This window comes from Scyliorhinus torazame, chromosome 1 (genome assembly GCF_047496885.1).
Source record: "Scyliorhinus torazame isolate Kashiwa2021f chromosome 1, sScyTor2.1, whole genome shotgun sequence".
Taxonomy (NCBI): domain Eukaryota; kingdom Metazoa; phylum Chordata; class Chondrichthyes; order Carcharhiniformes; family Scyliorhinidae; genus Scyliorhinus; species Scyliorhinus torazame.
Window position 1 is genome coordinate 145623393 of NC_092707.1, and position 12410 is coordinate 145635802.

At 50.6% G+C, this 12410-nt stretch overlaps 1 protein-coding gene across 1 annotated transcript in view; it reads left to right on the forward strand.

The window, feature by feature from the left end:
* Positions 1-3548: 3548 nt before the first annotated feature.
* rnf19b (ring finger protein 19B) overlaps positions 3549-12410 on the forward strand; it is a 362883-nt gene continuing 354021 nt past the window's right edge. The window contains exon 1 of the mRNA XM_072500961.1: positions 3549-3665. The gene's annotated coding sequence lies outside the window, so the exon portion shown is untranslated. The remainder of the gene's footprint in view (positions 3666-12410) is intronic.

Genomic DNA, 12410 nt, shown 5'->3' on the forward strand with positions numbered 1-12410 from the left:
TCTACTTCCTATGGAAGCTAAAGAAATTCAGCATGTCTGCATCGACTATCACAAACTTCTACTGATGTGCCGTAGAGAGCCTCCTATCTGGCTGCATCACAGCTTGGTATGACAACTGCTCGGTCCAAGATCACAAGAAACTGCAGAGTGTGGTAAACTCAGCCCAACACATCACACAAGCTTGCCACCCTCACACTGATTCTGTATACACCTCCCGCTGCCTCAGGAAGGCAGACTGCGCTATCAGAGACCCCTCCCACTCAGGCATTGCCTTCTTCCAGACCCTTCCATCAGGCAGAAGGTACAGAAGTCTGAACGCCCGCACTGCCAGACATAGGAACAGCTTCCCCACAGCTACAAGACTCCTCAACAATTCCCCCTCGGACTGATCTGTTCCCTGTATGAACACTATTCATGATGCCCTATGCTGCTCTTGCTTATGTATTTGCTTTGTTTGGCTCCTTGTTCCGCACTATAACCAATCACTATTTGTTGATGTACCATTTGTCAATGTACTCTGTTGATTAATCTTTTTGTCTATATTGTACGTACTGTGTACGTTCCCTTGGCCGCAGAAAAATACTTTTCACTGTACACTGGTACATGCGACAATAAATCAAATCAAATCAAATCAAAAAATCAAGCTGTCCCACCACCTTACCTGTGGACAGGAGCCCAAATTCTAGCTGCAGTCTCTGATGCTCTTTCAGAAGCCCTTCATCCGGAGTCGCCGCATATCTCCTGTCCATCTATATGATTTCGCCTACCAGTCTGTCTAACTCCACCCGCTCCGCCTTATGGGCCCTAATTGAGATGAATTCTCCCCTGATAACTGCCTTCAATGCCTCCCACACCACCCCCACCGACACCTGTTCCGCATCATTACTCTTTATGTATCCCCGAATGGCCTCCCTCACCCGCTCACTCACCTCCTCCTCCGCTAACAACCCCACATCCAACCTCAATTGCGGGTATTGGGCCTTTCCTTTACTAACTTACATGTCCACCCAGTGCGGGGTGTGGTCTGATACCCACTATTGCTGAATATTCAGCATCTACCACCTCAGCTAGGCGACAAAAATGTCTATCCAGGAATACACCTTATGCACATGGGAGAACGAAAAGTTCTTACTCCTCGGCCTCCCGAATCTCCATGGATCAAACCCCTCCCATGTGCTCCATGAACCCTCGGAGCTCCTTAGCCATATCTGATACCTTCCCAGACCTAGCACCCGACCGGTCCAGGGTTGGATTAAGGACCGTGTTGAAATCTCCCCCCTAATCAGTCGATTCGAATCTAGGTCCGCAATCTTCCCCAGTACCCATCTCATAAATTTCACATTATCCCTGTTTGGGGCATATATATTCACCAACAACACCACAGCCATTCCCTCCAGTTTCCCACTAACCATAACATATCTTCCCCCTGGGTCCGCCACTATATACCCCACCTCAAACTCCACCAGGTTATTAACCAAAATCGCCATCCCCCTCGTTTCGAAGTCTAACCCCTAACTTGCCCAACCCATTTCTTCCTTAGACTAATCTCGTCCCCTACCTTCAAATGTGTCTCCTGCAGCATGGTCACATTTGCCTTCAGTTGCCTCAAGTGCGCAACCACACGGGCCTTTTTGACTTGCCCATTCAGTCTCCGAATGTTCGCGTGAGCAGTCTGGTCGGGGGTGGGTGCGGGTGGGGGGGAGGAGGTGGGGTGGGGGGTGGGGGGGAGGGGGTGGGGTGGGGGGGGTGGGGGGTGGGGGGGTGGGGTGGAGGGGGTGGGGTGGGGGGGTGGGGGAGGGGGTGGGACCCCCCTCCCCCCCCCTCCCCCCCAATCAGCCATACCCTTTCCTAGGTCAATCTTTGGCCCATGCCCCGCACCTCCCCTAGCCCACCCTCGGGCAACTACCATCGTCCACCCTCCTCCTCCACTGTAAAAGCATTTAGTACCCCAATTCTCCTCCATCAAAGTTCAAGGTCCTCCTTCTCCGGCCAGTCCATTCTCTCTCATGAAGTCCACTGCCTCCTCCGCTGAGCCAAAGTACAACTCCCAGCCCCCATAGGTCACCCATAGGCGAGCCAAGTACAGTAGTCCGAACTTTACGCTCTTTTTGTACAGGGCCGACTTGACCTTATTAAAGCTCGCCCTCCTCTTTGCGAACTCTGCTCCCAGGTGCTGGTACGCACAGATCTCAACACCATCCCAGTTACAATGTCTCGTCTGCCTGGACCACCTCACCACCATCGCCCTCGGCGGCTCGCTCCCCTGGGGCTTGAGCATTAGCATCCTGTGGGCTCAATCCACCTCTAACGGTCGGTCAAACGCACCTTCCCCAAGCAGCTTCTCTAGCATCTTCCCGATATATGCACCCACATCTGTTCCTTCGCTCCCCTCTGGCAAGCCCACGATCCGGATGTTTTGTCTGTGAGTTTGGTTCTCCGGGTCCTCCACCTTCTCCAGCAGTCGCTTCTGCTGGTCTCGCATCAGTCCCATCTCCACTCCCATCAAGGTGGACTGTTCCTCATGCTCCCCCGCCAGTTCCTCCAACCTCTGGATCGCCTGTCCCTGGGCTGCCAGTCTCGTCTTAATGTGGTCAACCACCGCCTTGACCGAGTCCACCGTCCGGGTCAGGTCCTCAAGACTTTCCTTTCGCTACTGGGTTAACTTCCCGATCAAGAAGCTCACCAACTGCTCCATCGACCACTGAGCCGGACCTTGCCCCTGCCCATCCGCCATCTCCGCATGTGTTGCCAGCACCTAGCCCGCCTCAGCCAACTGGAGTTTTTTTCCGGGCACTTCTGGTCCGCCGCTCCATATGCTAGGGGGTCAATCACTTCTGCTCTCACTTCTACACCTTTTTCCTCTAAAATTCCTGCTACAAACCAGGGCAAAGGTCGCAAAAGGACCACCACGGGCGGAAGCTACCAAATCTGCGACCACTCACTCCATGGCCGCCGCCGGTAGTCCCGGGCCAATATTACTAACATCACTAAAACTCACTCATCTCATTGTTACTTGTGGGATTTCCCTGCATTAGAACAATGACCACACCTGTTAAATACCCCATTGGATATGAAATGTTTTGAGATGTCCTGAGGTTTATGCAAATATAAACACTCCAAAATGTGGCAATGGGAAACACTGCCAGTGAGCATCCCATTGAACAGCAGGGAATAAGTAAAAGCATATGCAAGGTGGCAAATCCAAAGAGGCCTTGCGCTTTAAAAAAAAATGGCAAGGGCATTGATTTAAAAGAAAAAGTCCATGAATTTCCTATCGGGTTACAACTTCTCAGATTCCCATCCATCTCATTCAGCATTTAAGCACAATATGGATTTCTCAATCCAACCCTGATGGGGGGTTTCCGGAGAGTTAGACGATTGAGCAGGAGGTGAGCCCGATGTGACATTCCCCACACGATCTGATTTGAGAAGATGAGTGATTTGCTACGTGAATGCAGAGGAATCCCATCCAAAGCCAGTCCCTCAGGACAGGAGGGAGTTTTCTTTGTGACGTCGCGGGCGTTTTGCGCATCCGCAGATTATCAGTGGGGATGGTGTACAGGAGCAAGTATATTCTCCCAGGATGACGTACAAAGAGAAAGGAAGGCAACAACAGTCGGGGGTGATATAATCTCTCCATTACCTGTTTCAGTGCTGGCATAAAGGTAAGAGGATTTTCTTTTGTGTGTGTGCTGCATTTGAATACGGACCGTTTTTTGGAACCAGTGCCATAAATGAATAGATGTCGGCGAGAGCGAGGTGTTTAAAACCCTGTGCTTTCCCCACTGTGCTTTCTCCCGTGACACCCTCCCATTCAAAGGCACAGCTCTTGCAAATCTCTGCCTATTCGAATGCAATGCAGTCCTGGAAGGGAAAGGGTTACAGCTTTTCCAGGTGTTCTGCTCAGGTTTGTTGATCGAGACATGGGGAGGGGTCGATCGAAAAGTGATAAATAATGCAATAGGAAATATACCTTTTATTTAACATCCTTGCAAATTGCAAAAAAGAATGCAAGCTCTCCTTGTATTTGCAGATTGCATTTACTGTGTATATTTCACTCACTCCAGCTGTTCAATCAGACACTGGTAAATTGACTCAATTTCTGTTGCTGATAAAGGTCAGTCTCTGAAATAAATATTATTTTCGTTTAATCAGACGTGTAGGTCACCTCCCCCCACCCCGCTTTGAAAGCAATAATTAGATGCTTATGAGGATATATGTTAAATTCAGTCATGTTTATGCACAAAGAAAATGTTGCGGGGGTGGGTGGATGGTGTGCCAAGTTAATGATTGACATAAACTATCTTGTTGATTCTGAAAGAACGGCATCCAGGAGGTAGTTCAACGCGTAATTACATGTCTTTCTCTGACATTGAGCAGTGTTTGGACTATTGCTGTTGTTTCAAGTGGTCTACACCAAGCGTCTTATTGAGAGGACGTTTTCATTTAAATTGCAGCAATATTCATCTTTTTAAACCTTGACCTGGTACAGTTCGACAATAAGACCATAACACATTGGCCATTCGGGCCATCGTGTCTGCTCTGCCATTCAATGGGGTCATGGCTGGTCTGATGCGATAATCCTCAACTCCACTTTCCCGCCTTATCCCCATAACTCTTGTGAGGTAAAGCCACCATAGTCCCCTGCTGATCATTGCCTGATTTCCTGTTTGAGGGGGAGAGCTGACTGGTGGTGATTTAACCTGAGGATCACCACACCTCAGGCGAGGGCTGAGAAGACAGGCCTTCATGAATAACCTTAGCCGTTACGGAAATTGAACCCATGCTGTTGGCCTCACTTTGCATCACGAACTAGATGTTCAGCCAACTGACATAACCCTGGATTCCCTTACTGATTAAAAGTCTGTCTATCTCAGCCTTGAACATAATGACCCAGCCTCTACAGCTCTCTCCAGTAAACAATTCCACAGATGCACTACCCTCTGAGAGAAGAGATGCCTCCTCTTCTCTGTCTTAAATGGGCGACCCTTACTCTGAGATTATTCCCTCTGGTCCTGGAATCTCTCGCATGGGGAAACAACCTCTCAGTAATCTACTCTATCAAGCCCCCTGAGAATCTTGTATATCTTGATAAGGTCGTCTCATTCTTCTAAACTCCAATGAGTACAGGCCCAACCTACTCAGCCTCTCCTCATAAGAAAATCCTAGTGAATCTTCTTTGGACTGCCTCCAATGCTGTACTGTACAACTCGAGTGCCCCATTATCCATGTTTGCACCATTCAGCTTAATCAACAAAAGATTACAAAAGCCACCTTGTATTGGTGGGTTTTCCGACAGATTATATTGGGTTTTAATTTACAAACTTGCTGTGTGTGAAAGACTAGAAATGTGTGCGGAAGGGAGCATTTGAGAAAATCAATCAAGGATTTGAATTGTTCTACAGCGGTAATAATGTGTAGAGGTGGAGAAACCTAAACCCAGTGGAGGAATTGATTTCTGAGATTTTCATTTTTATAAGCATATTCAAAATGCATGGACACTCCACCCCCCCCACCCCCCCCCCCCCCCCCCACACACGCTTTGATGGAACCTGCTTCCACCACACTCTTGAGCAGTGAATTCCTGACCTTAAACTGCATGATAAAGTTTTTTTTTCTAATATAGATTTTACATATTTTGCCAATTACCGTAGATCTGTAGCCTCTCGTTCTTGATCCTTTCCGGAGTGGGAGCAGCATATCCTTATCTACTCCATCCAAACTTCATGATTTGGAACACCTTGATCTAAACTCCTCTCAGCCTTCCTTTCTCCAAGGAAAACAGCCCCAACTTCTCCAATTTGTCTACATAACTGAAGTTCCTTATCCCGAGAACCATTCTCGTGAATGCTTTCTGCACCCCCTCTAATGGCTTCACTTCCTTCCTAAAGTGTGGCACCCAGAACTGGGCGCAGTACTCCAGTCGAGGCTGAACTATTGTCTTATACAAGTTCAACATATCCAACTTGCTCATGTCTCCCCATGTTCTGCCTACCAAAATGAATAAACTTCCTGCATTGGACTTTATCCACCACCTGTCTGCCCATTCCACCTACTTGTCCATGTCCTTTTGAAGTTCTACACCATCTGTTTCATAGTTCACAATGTTTCCAAGTTTTGTAACATCTGCATATTTCTGGTAACTTCCTGGTTCCTTGATGAAAGTAGTTATAGTGAGTCTAGATGCTAAGTGTGGGCAGTCACTTAGCCAAGCTCGATTTATTTATTTATAATTATTTTGGCCCCTTTCTTGATGTCCATGTATGTGCACACATTTCCAGCGGAGATGTTTGCAAGAGCTGTGCCTTACATTCTCCTGTCCCCACCCTCCAATTGCTTATGGATACTGGTGTCAATTGTAACATCTCTACCCATACCATTACTGGGCAGCACAATCTGGGGTTCAACTTTTTTCTCTGCACCATATTGAGTGGTTAGCACTGCTGCCTACAGCACTGAGCACAGTAAGAAGTCTTACAACACCAGGTTAAAGTCCAACAGGTTTGTTTCAAACACTAGCTTTCGGAGCACTGCTCCTTCCTCAGGTGAATGAAGAGATATGTCATTCACCTGAGGAAGTAGCAGTGCTCCGAAAGCTAGTGTTTGAAACAAACCTGTTGGACTTTAACCTGGTGTTGTAAGACTCCTTACTGTGCTCACCCCAGTCCAACGCCGGCATCTCCACATCATGGCTACGGCACTGAGGACCCAGGTTCGATCCCGGCCACAGGTCACTGCGTGGAGTTTGCACAATCTCCCAGTGTCTGTGTGGGTTACACCCCACAGCCCAAAGGTATGCAGGTTAGGTGGATTGGCCACACTAAATTGCCCCTTATTTGGAAAAAGATAATTGGGTACTCTAAATTTGTAAAAAAAAAAGTTCTTTGCTTCCCTTCCGGGCCTCAATGAGGCCTTGGCTGCACTCTGACTCATTTCCTGCACTAATAAGCTCAGCTCATTAGATCTCGCAAGGCGCGGGGACTTCCGGTAACGGCTATGTCCGAATAGGTCGCGCATATGGCAGCTCCCACCAGGATCGGAGTTTTGGGCCTTTAAACGGAGCAGCAACGGCACTTTGGCGGTGTTTCCCGGCGTGACAAAGGATGCTGCAGAGGTTACCCCCACTGCTGTATGGAGGGAACCAGGAGCTGGGCCGTTAAAAGAGCGATTGCGGGGAAGCGAGCGGAGCGGGTCCGGGAGGACAAAATGGCGGCCGGCGCGGACCAAGCCACGTGGGCCCAGTGGTCGAGAGAGCAGCAAAAGTTTCCGAGAAGCTGCTTCGCAGAGCTGAAGACGGAGATGCTGGCCCCTATGAAGGCCTCCTTGGAAAAGATGGTGGAGACTCAGTAGGTGCAGGAGAAGGTGATTAAAGAGGTGGAGAGGAAGGAATCGGACAATGAGGATGAGATCCTGGGCCTGGCGGTCAGAGTGGAGGCGCACAAGGCAGAAATATGGCTCCAAATAATAAATTGGGGGGGACGGCGAGATGTAAGAAGGAACAGCAGCGAAGGAAAAAAGCAGGAGCTGCGGCCGCGCAGGCAGACAACTCCACGGGGCGAGGCGGAGGTTCTGGCGAATCAGGAAGCGGAATAGCTGGCGAGCCGAGCAGCGGAGCAGGAACAGGACGCGGCGACCATGTCCCCCAGCGCTAGCGCAGGCCATAATTTCACTGATACCCCAAAAAGATAAAGACCTGACGGAATGCGGATCATACGGACCCATTTCACTGCTGAACATGGATGCGAAAATACTCGCTAAGGTCCTGGCCAAAAGGCTGGAGGGCTGTGTACCAGAGGTGGTCGCAGAGGCCCCCCCAAACCAAAGGAGTTCAATCGGGCATTTGAGACCTTCTACTGGGGACTGAACACCTCCGTGCCCCCCAACGGGGATGGGGGATGAAACTGTTCCTAGACAGACTGGAACTACCAGTTGTGGGGGAAGACAGACAGGCGGAGCTAGAAGCACCAATAGACCTGGGAGAAATCATGGAGAGCATCAGCTCCATGCAGGCGGGGAAGGCACCGGGACCCGATGGGTTCCCGGCGGACATCTACAAAACATTTGTACCAGTCCTGGCCCCACACCTAAGGGACATGTTCGCGGACTCACTGGCAAGGGGCACCCTGCCCCCAACGCTAGCGCAGGCCATAATTTCACTGATACCCCAAAAAGATAAAGACCTGACGGAATGCGGATCATACGGACCCATTTCACTGGTGAACATGGATGCGAAAATACTCGCTAAGGTCCTGGCCAAAAGGCTGGAGGGCTGTGTACCAGAGGTGGTCGCAGAGGACCAAACCGGCTTTGTCAAGGGCAGGCAGCTCACAGCGAACATCAGGCGGCTGCTGAACGTAATAATGACCCCCTCTGGGGAGTGAATACCAGAGGTAATCGTCTCCCTGGATGCAGAAAAGGCCTTCGACAGAGTCAAATGGAGCTACCTCCTCGAGATACTGGAACGGTTTGGGCTAGGAGCGGGGTTCACCGCCTGGGTGAGGCTCCTGTACAACGCTCCCAAAACGAGCGTCCGAACTAACACCACCAGCTCTGAATACTTCCAGCTGCAGAGAGAAACAAGACAGGGCTGCCCCCTGTCCCCACTCTTGTTCACGCTAGCCATCGAACCCCTGGCGATAGCCCTGCGGGATGCGAAATGCTGGAAGGGAATCCAGAGAGGAGACAGAGAGCAGAGTCTCGCTCTATGCTGCTCCTCTATGTCTCGAAGCCTCAGGAGGGACTGAAGGCAATACTACAAATACTGAAAGAGTTTGGAACCTTCTCGGGCTACAAACTTAACCTGGGCAAAAGTGAGGCATTCCCAGTGAACCCAAAGGGGAGGGAGAGAGCTGGAGGGACTCCAGTTCAAAATAGCCCAGAACAGATTCCGATACCTGGGGATCCAGATAGCCAGAGACTGGACACAGATCCACAAGTGGAACCTGACCAGCCTGGTGGAGGAAGTAAAAAGGGACCTTCAAAGGTGGGGCTCACACCCACTCTCCCTGGCGGGGAGAGTGCAGACGATCAAGATGAACGTACTGCCAAGGTTCCTCTTCCTGTTTAGATCCATTCCGATCTTCATCCCAAACGTAGACAGTCTAATCATGGCGATTGTGTGGGGGGCGTAAGAACCCAAGAATCCCAAAACAGACACTGCAAAGAAGGAAAATCAAAGCGGGCTTGGCCTTACCAAACCTACAATACTACCACTGGGCAGCAACGGCAGAAAGAGTGAGGGGATGGGTACAAGAACCCGACACAGATTGGGTACAAACGGAGGAGGCTTTCTGTAAAGGAACAACCCTCTGGGCCCTGGCCACAGCAGCACTCCCATCCTCCTCAACAAGATACACAACGAGCCCAGTGGTAGCGGCCACACTGAGAACATGGACCAAGCTCAGACAACACTTCGGGATAACTAAAATGTCCCCAATGGCCCCCATCTGTGGCAATCACAGATTCCCCCCAGCCATGCTAGATACCACCTTCAAAAGATGGAGGCGGGACGGGGGCACATTGATGGTCGGGGACTTCTACGTAGGGCACAGACTGGCGACACTAGACGAACTGACGAGGAAGTGGAGGCTAGCAAAAGGACAGGAAATGAGACACCTCCAAATAAAACACTTCCTCCGCAAAGAGACAGTGGGGTACCCTGGGGCCCCAGAATGCACACTACTAGAGGACCTGATTGGCACAAGCAACGAGAAGGGGGGGCTATGTGGGAAAATATATGGACAGTTCCTGGACAGAGCCCGGACTCCACTGGATGCGACCAGACAAAAATGGGAGGACGAACTAGGAACAGAGGTGGGATGGGGACTCTGGAGCGAAGCACTGAGCAGGGTGAACTCCACCTCCTCCTGCACAAGGCAAAGCCTAATGCAACTCAAAGTGGTGCACAGAGCGCACCTGACCAGAACCCGAATGAGCAGGCTCTTCCCGGAGGTGGAGGATAAATGTGAGCGGTGCCAGAGGGGCCCGGCCAACCACACCCACATGTTTTGGGCTTGTCCCAAGCTTGCTGAGTTCTGGACAGCCTTCGCCGAGGCAATGTCCAAGGTTGTGGGGGTGAGGGTGAAGCCATGCCCAATAGTGGCAATCTTCAGGGTATCGGAGCAGCCAGAGTAACACATGGGGAAAAGGGGCCAACGCCCTTGCATTCGCTTCCCTAATCGCACGCCGGAGAATCCTGCTTGGCTGGCGATCGGCAGCACCACCCACAGCTGCAGACTGGCTCGCTGACCTTTCGGAATTTCTCCACCTGGAGAAGATTAAGTACGCCACCCGAAGGTCAGAGGAAGGCTTCCCGGATACTTGGGGGCAGTTTGTCGGTCTTTTCCAAAACCTGTTCGAGGCCAGCAATGAGGAGTAACCTAATAAGAATTTTTAAAAAACACCAAGATAGATGAGGTACCAAAAGACTGCGCAACCCCGGGGGGGGGGGGGGGGGGGGGGGGGGGAGGAAGGCAGGGAAACCACGAGAGATGATTCCACTCTGTCCGGAAAATAAAAGACGGTGGTGAACGGGGAAGGGGGAGGAACCATAGACTGACCCGGAGGGCAATGAAAGGCATGTAGGGTCAGTTAAACGAATGACAAACTAAACCTCTGTATAATAAAGGAAATGAGCGCAGGCGAGAAAAATGTGATGTGTATATATACAACTGTTTATAAATATGAGAAATGCCAATAAAAAGATTTTTAAAAAACCAAAAAACAAGTGGGGACATTTCTGTGGCTACCCCCTCGAAGGATACAGGACAGGGTGGTGTCTGGCATCTGGGTAGAAGAGGGGAAGGTGTCGGACATCTACCAAGGGCTGCAGGAGGCGGAGGAAGCCTCCGTGGAGGAACTGAAGGGCAAGTGGGTGGAGGAGCTAGGTGAGGAGCTAGATGAGGGCCTGTGGGCTGATGCCCTGGACAGGGTGAATTCTTCCTCATCATGTGCCAGGCTCAGCTTAATTCAGTTTAAGGTGGTACACCGGGCTCACATGACGACGGCGAGAATGAGCAAGTTCTTTGGGGTGGAGGACAGGTGTGCCAGGTGTTCAGGGAGCCCGATGAACCATGTCCATATGTTCTGGGCATGCCCGGCCTCAAAGAATTCTGGCAGGGCTTTGCGAGGGCTAGGTCCAGGATTATGGACATGCAGGTGAAGCCGAGTCCAACAATAGCAATCTTTGGGGTGTCAGAGGACCCGGGAGTGCAGGAAGCGAAAGAGGCCGAGGTGTTGGCCTTTGCCTCCCTGGTAGCCCGGAGACGGATCTTGTTAATGTGGAGAGACCCGAAGCCCCCGAGTGTGGAGACCTGGGTTAGTGACATGGCTGGGTTCCTCAGCCTGGAGCGAATAAAGTTTGCCTTGAGAGGGTCCTTGCTGGGTTTTGTACAGTTTTGTACAGCTGCAACATGACCTCATGGCTCCGAAACTCAATCCCTCTACCAATAAAAGCTAAGTACGAAGTCTTACAACACCAGGTTAAAGTCCAACAGGTTTGTTTCGATGTCACTAGCTTTCGGAGCGCTGCTCCTTCCTCAGGTGAATGAAGAGGTCTGTTCCAGAAACACATATATAGACAAATTCAAAGATGCCAAACAATGCTAGGAATGCGAGCATTAGCAGGTGATTAAATCTTTACAGATCCAGAGATGGGGTAACCCCAGGTTAAAGAGGTGTGAATTGTCTCAAGCCAGGACAGTTGGTAGGATTTCGCAGGCCAGATGGTGGGGGATGAATGTAATGTGACATGAATCCCAGGTCCCGGTTGAGGCCGCACTCATGTGTGCGGAACTTGGCTATAAGTTTCTGCTGGGCGATTCTGCGTTGTCGCGGGTCCTGAAGGCCGCCTTGGAGAACGCTTACCCGGAGATCAGAGGCTGAATGCCCTTGACTGCTGAAGTGTTCCCCGACTGGAAGGGAACATTCCTGCCTGGTGATTGTTGCGCGATGTCCGTTCATTCGTTGTCGCAGCGTCTGCATGGTCTCGCCAATGTACCACGCTTCGGGACATCCTTTCCTGCAGCGTATGAGGTAGACAACGTTGGCCGAGTCGCTAAGACCTCCTCCTTATGAACTTCAAGCCCTTCTAGTCTAGTAGCCTGAATCTCAGTATTCTCCTCGACAACATAGTCTTTTTCCTGTGTGAATACTGACGAAAAATATTCATTGAGCGCCTCGCCTATCTCCTCGGACTCCAAGCACAGCTTCCCACTACTGTCCTTGACTGGCCCTACTCTTACCCTAGTCATTCTTTTATTCCTGACATATCTATAGAAAGCTTTAGGGTTATCCTTGATCCTACCTGCCAAAGACTTCTCATTTCCCCTCCTGGCTCTTCTTAGCTCTCTCTTTAGGTCCTTCCTAGCTAACTTGTAACTCTCGAGTGCCCTAACTGAACCTTCATGTCT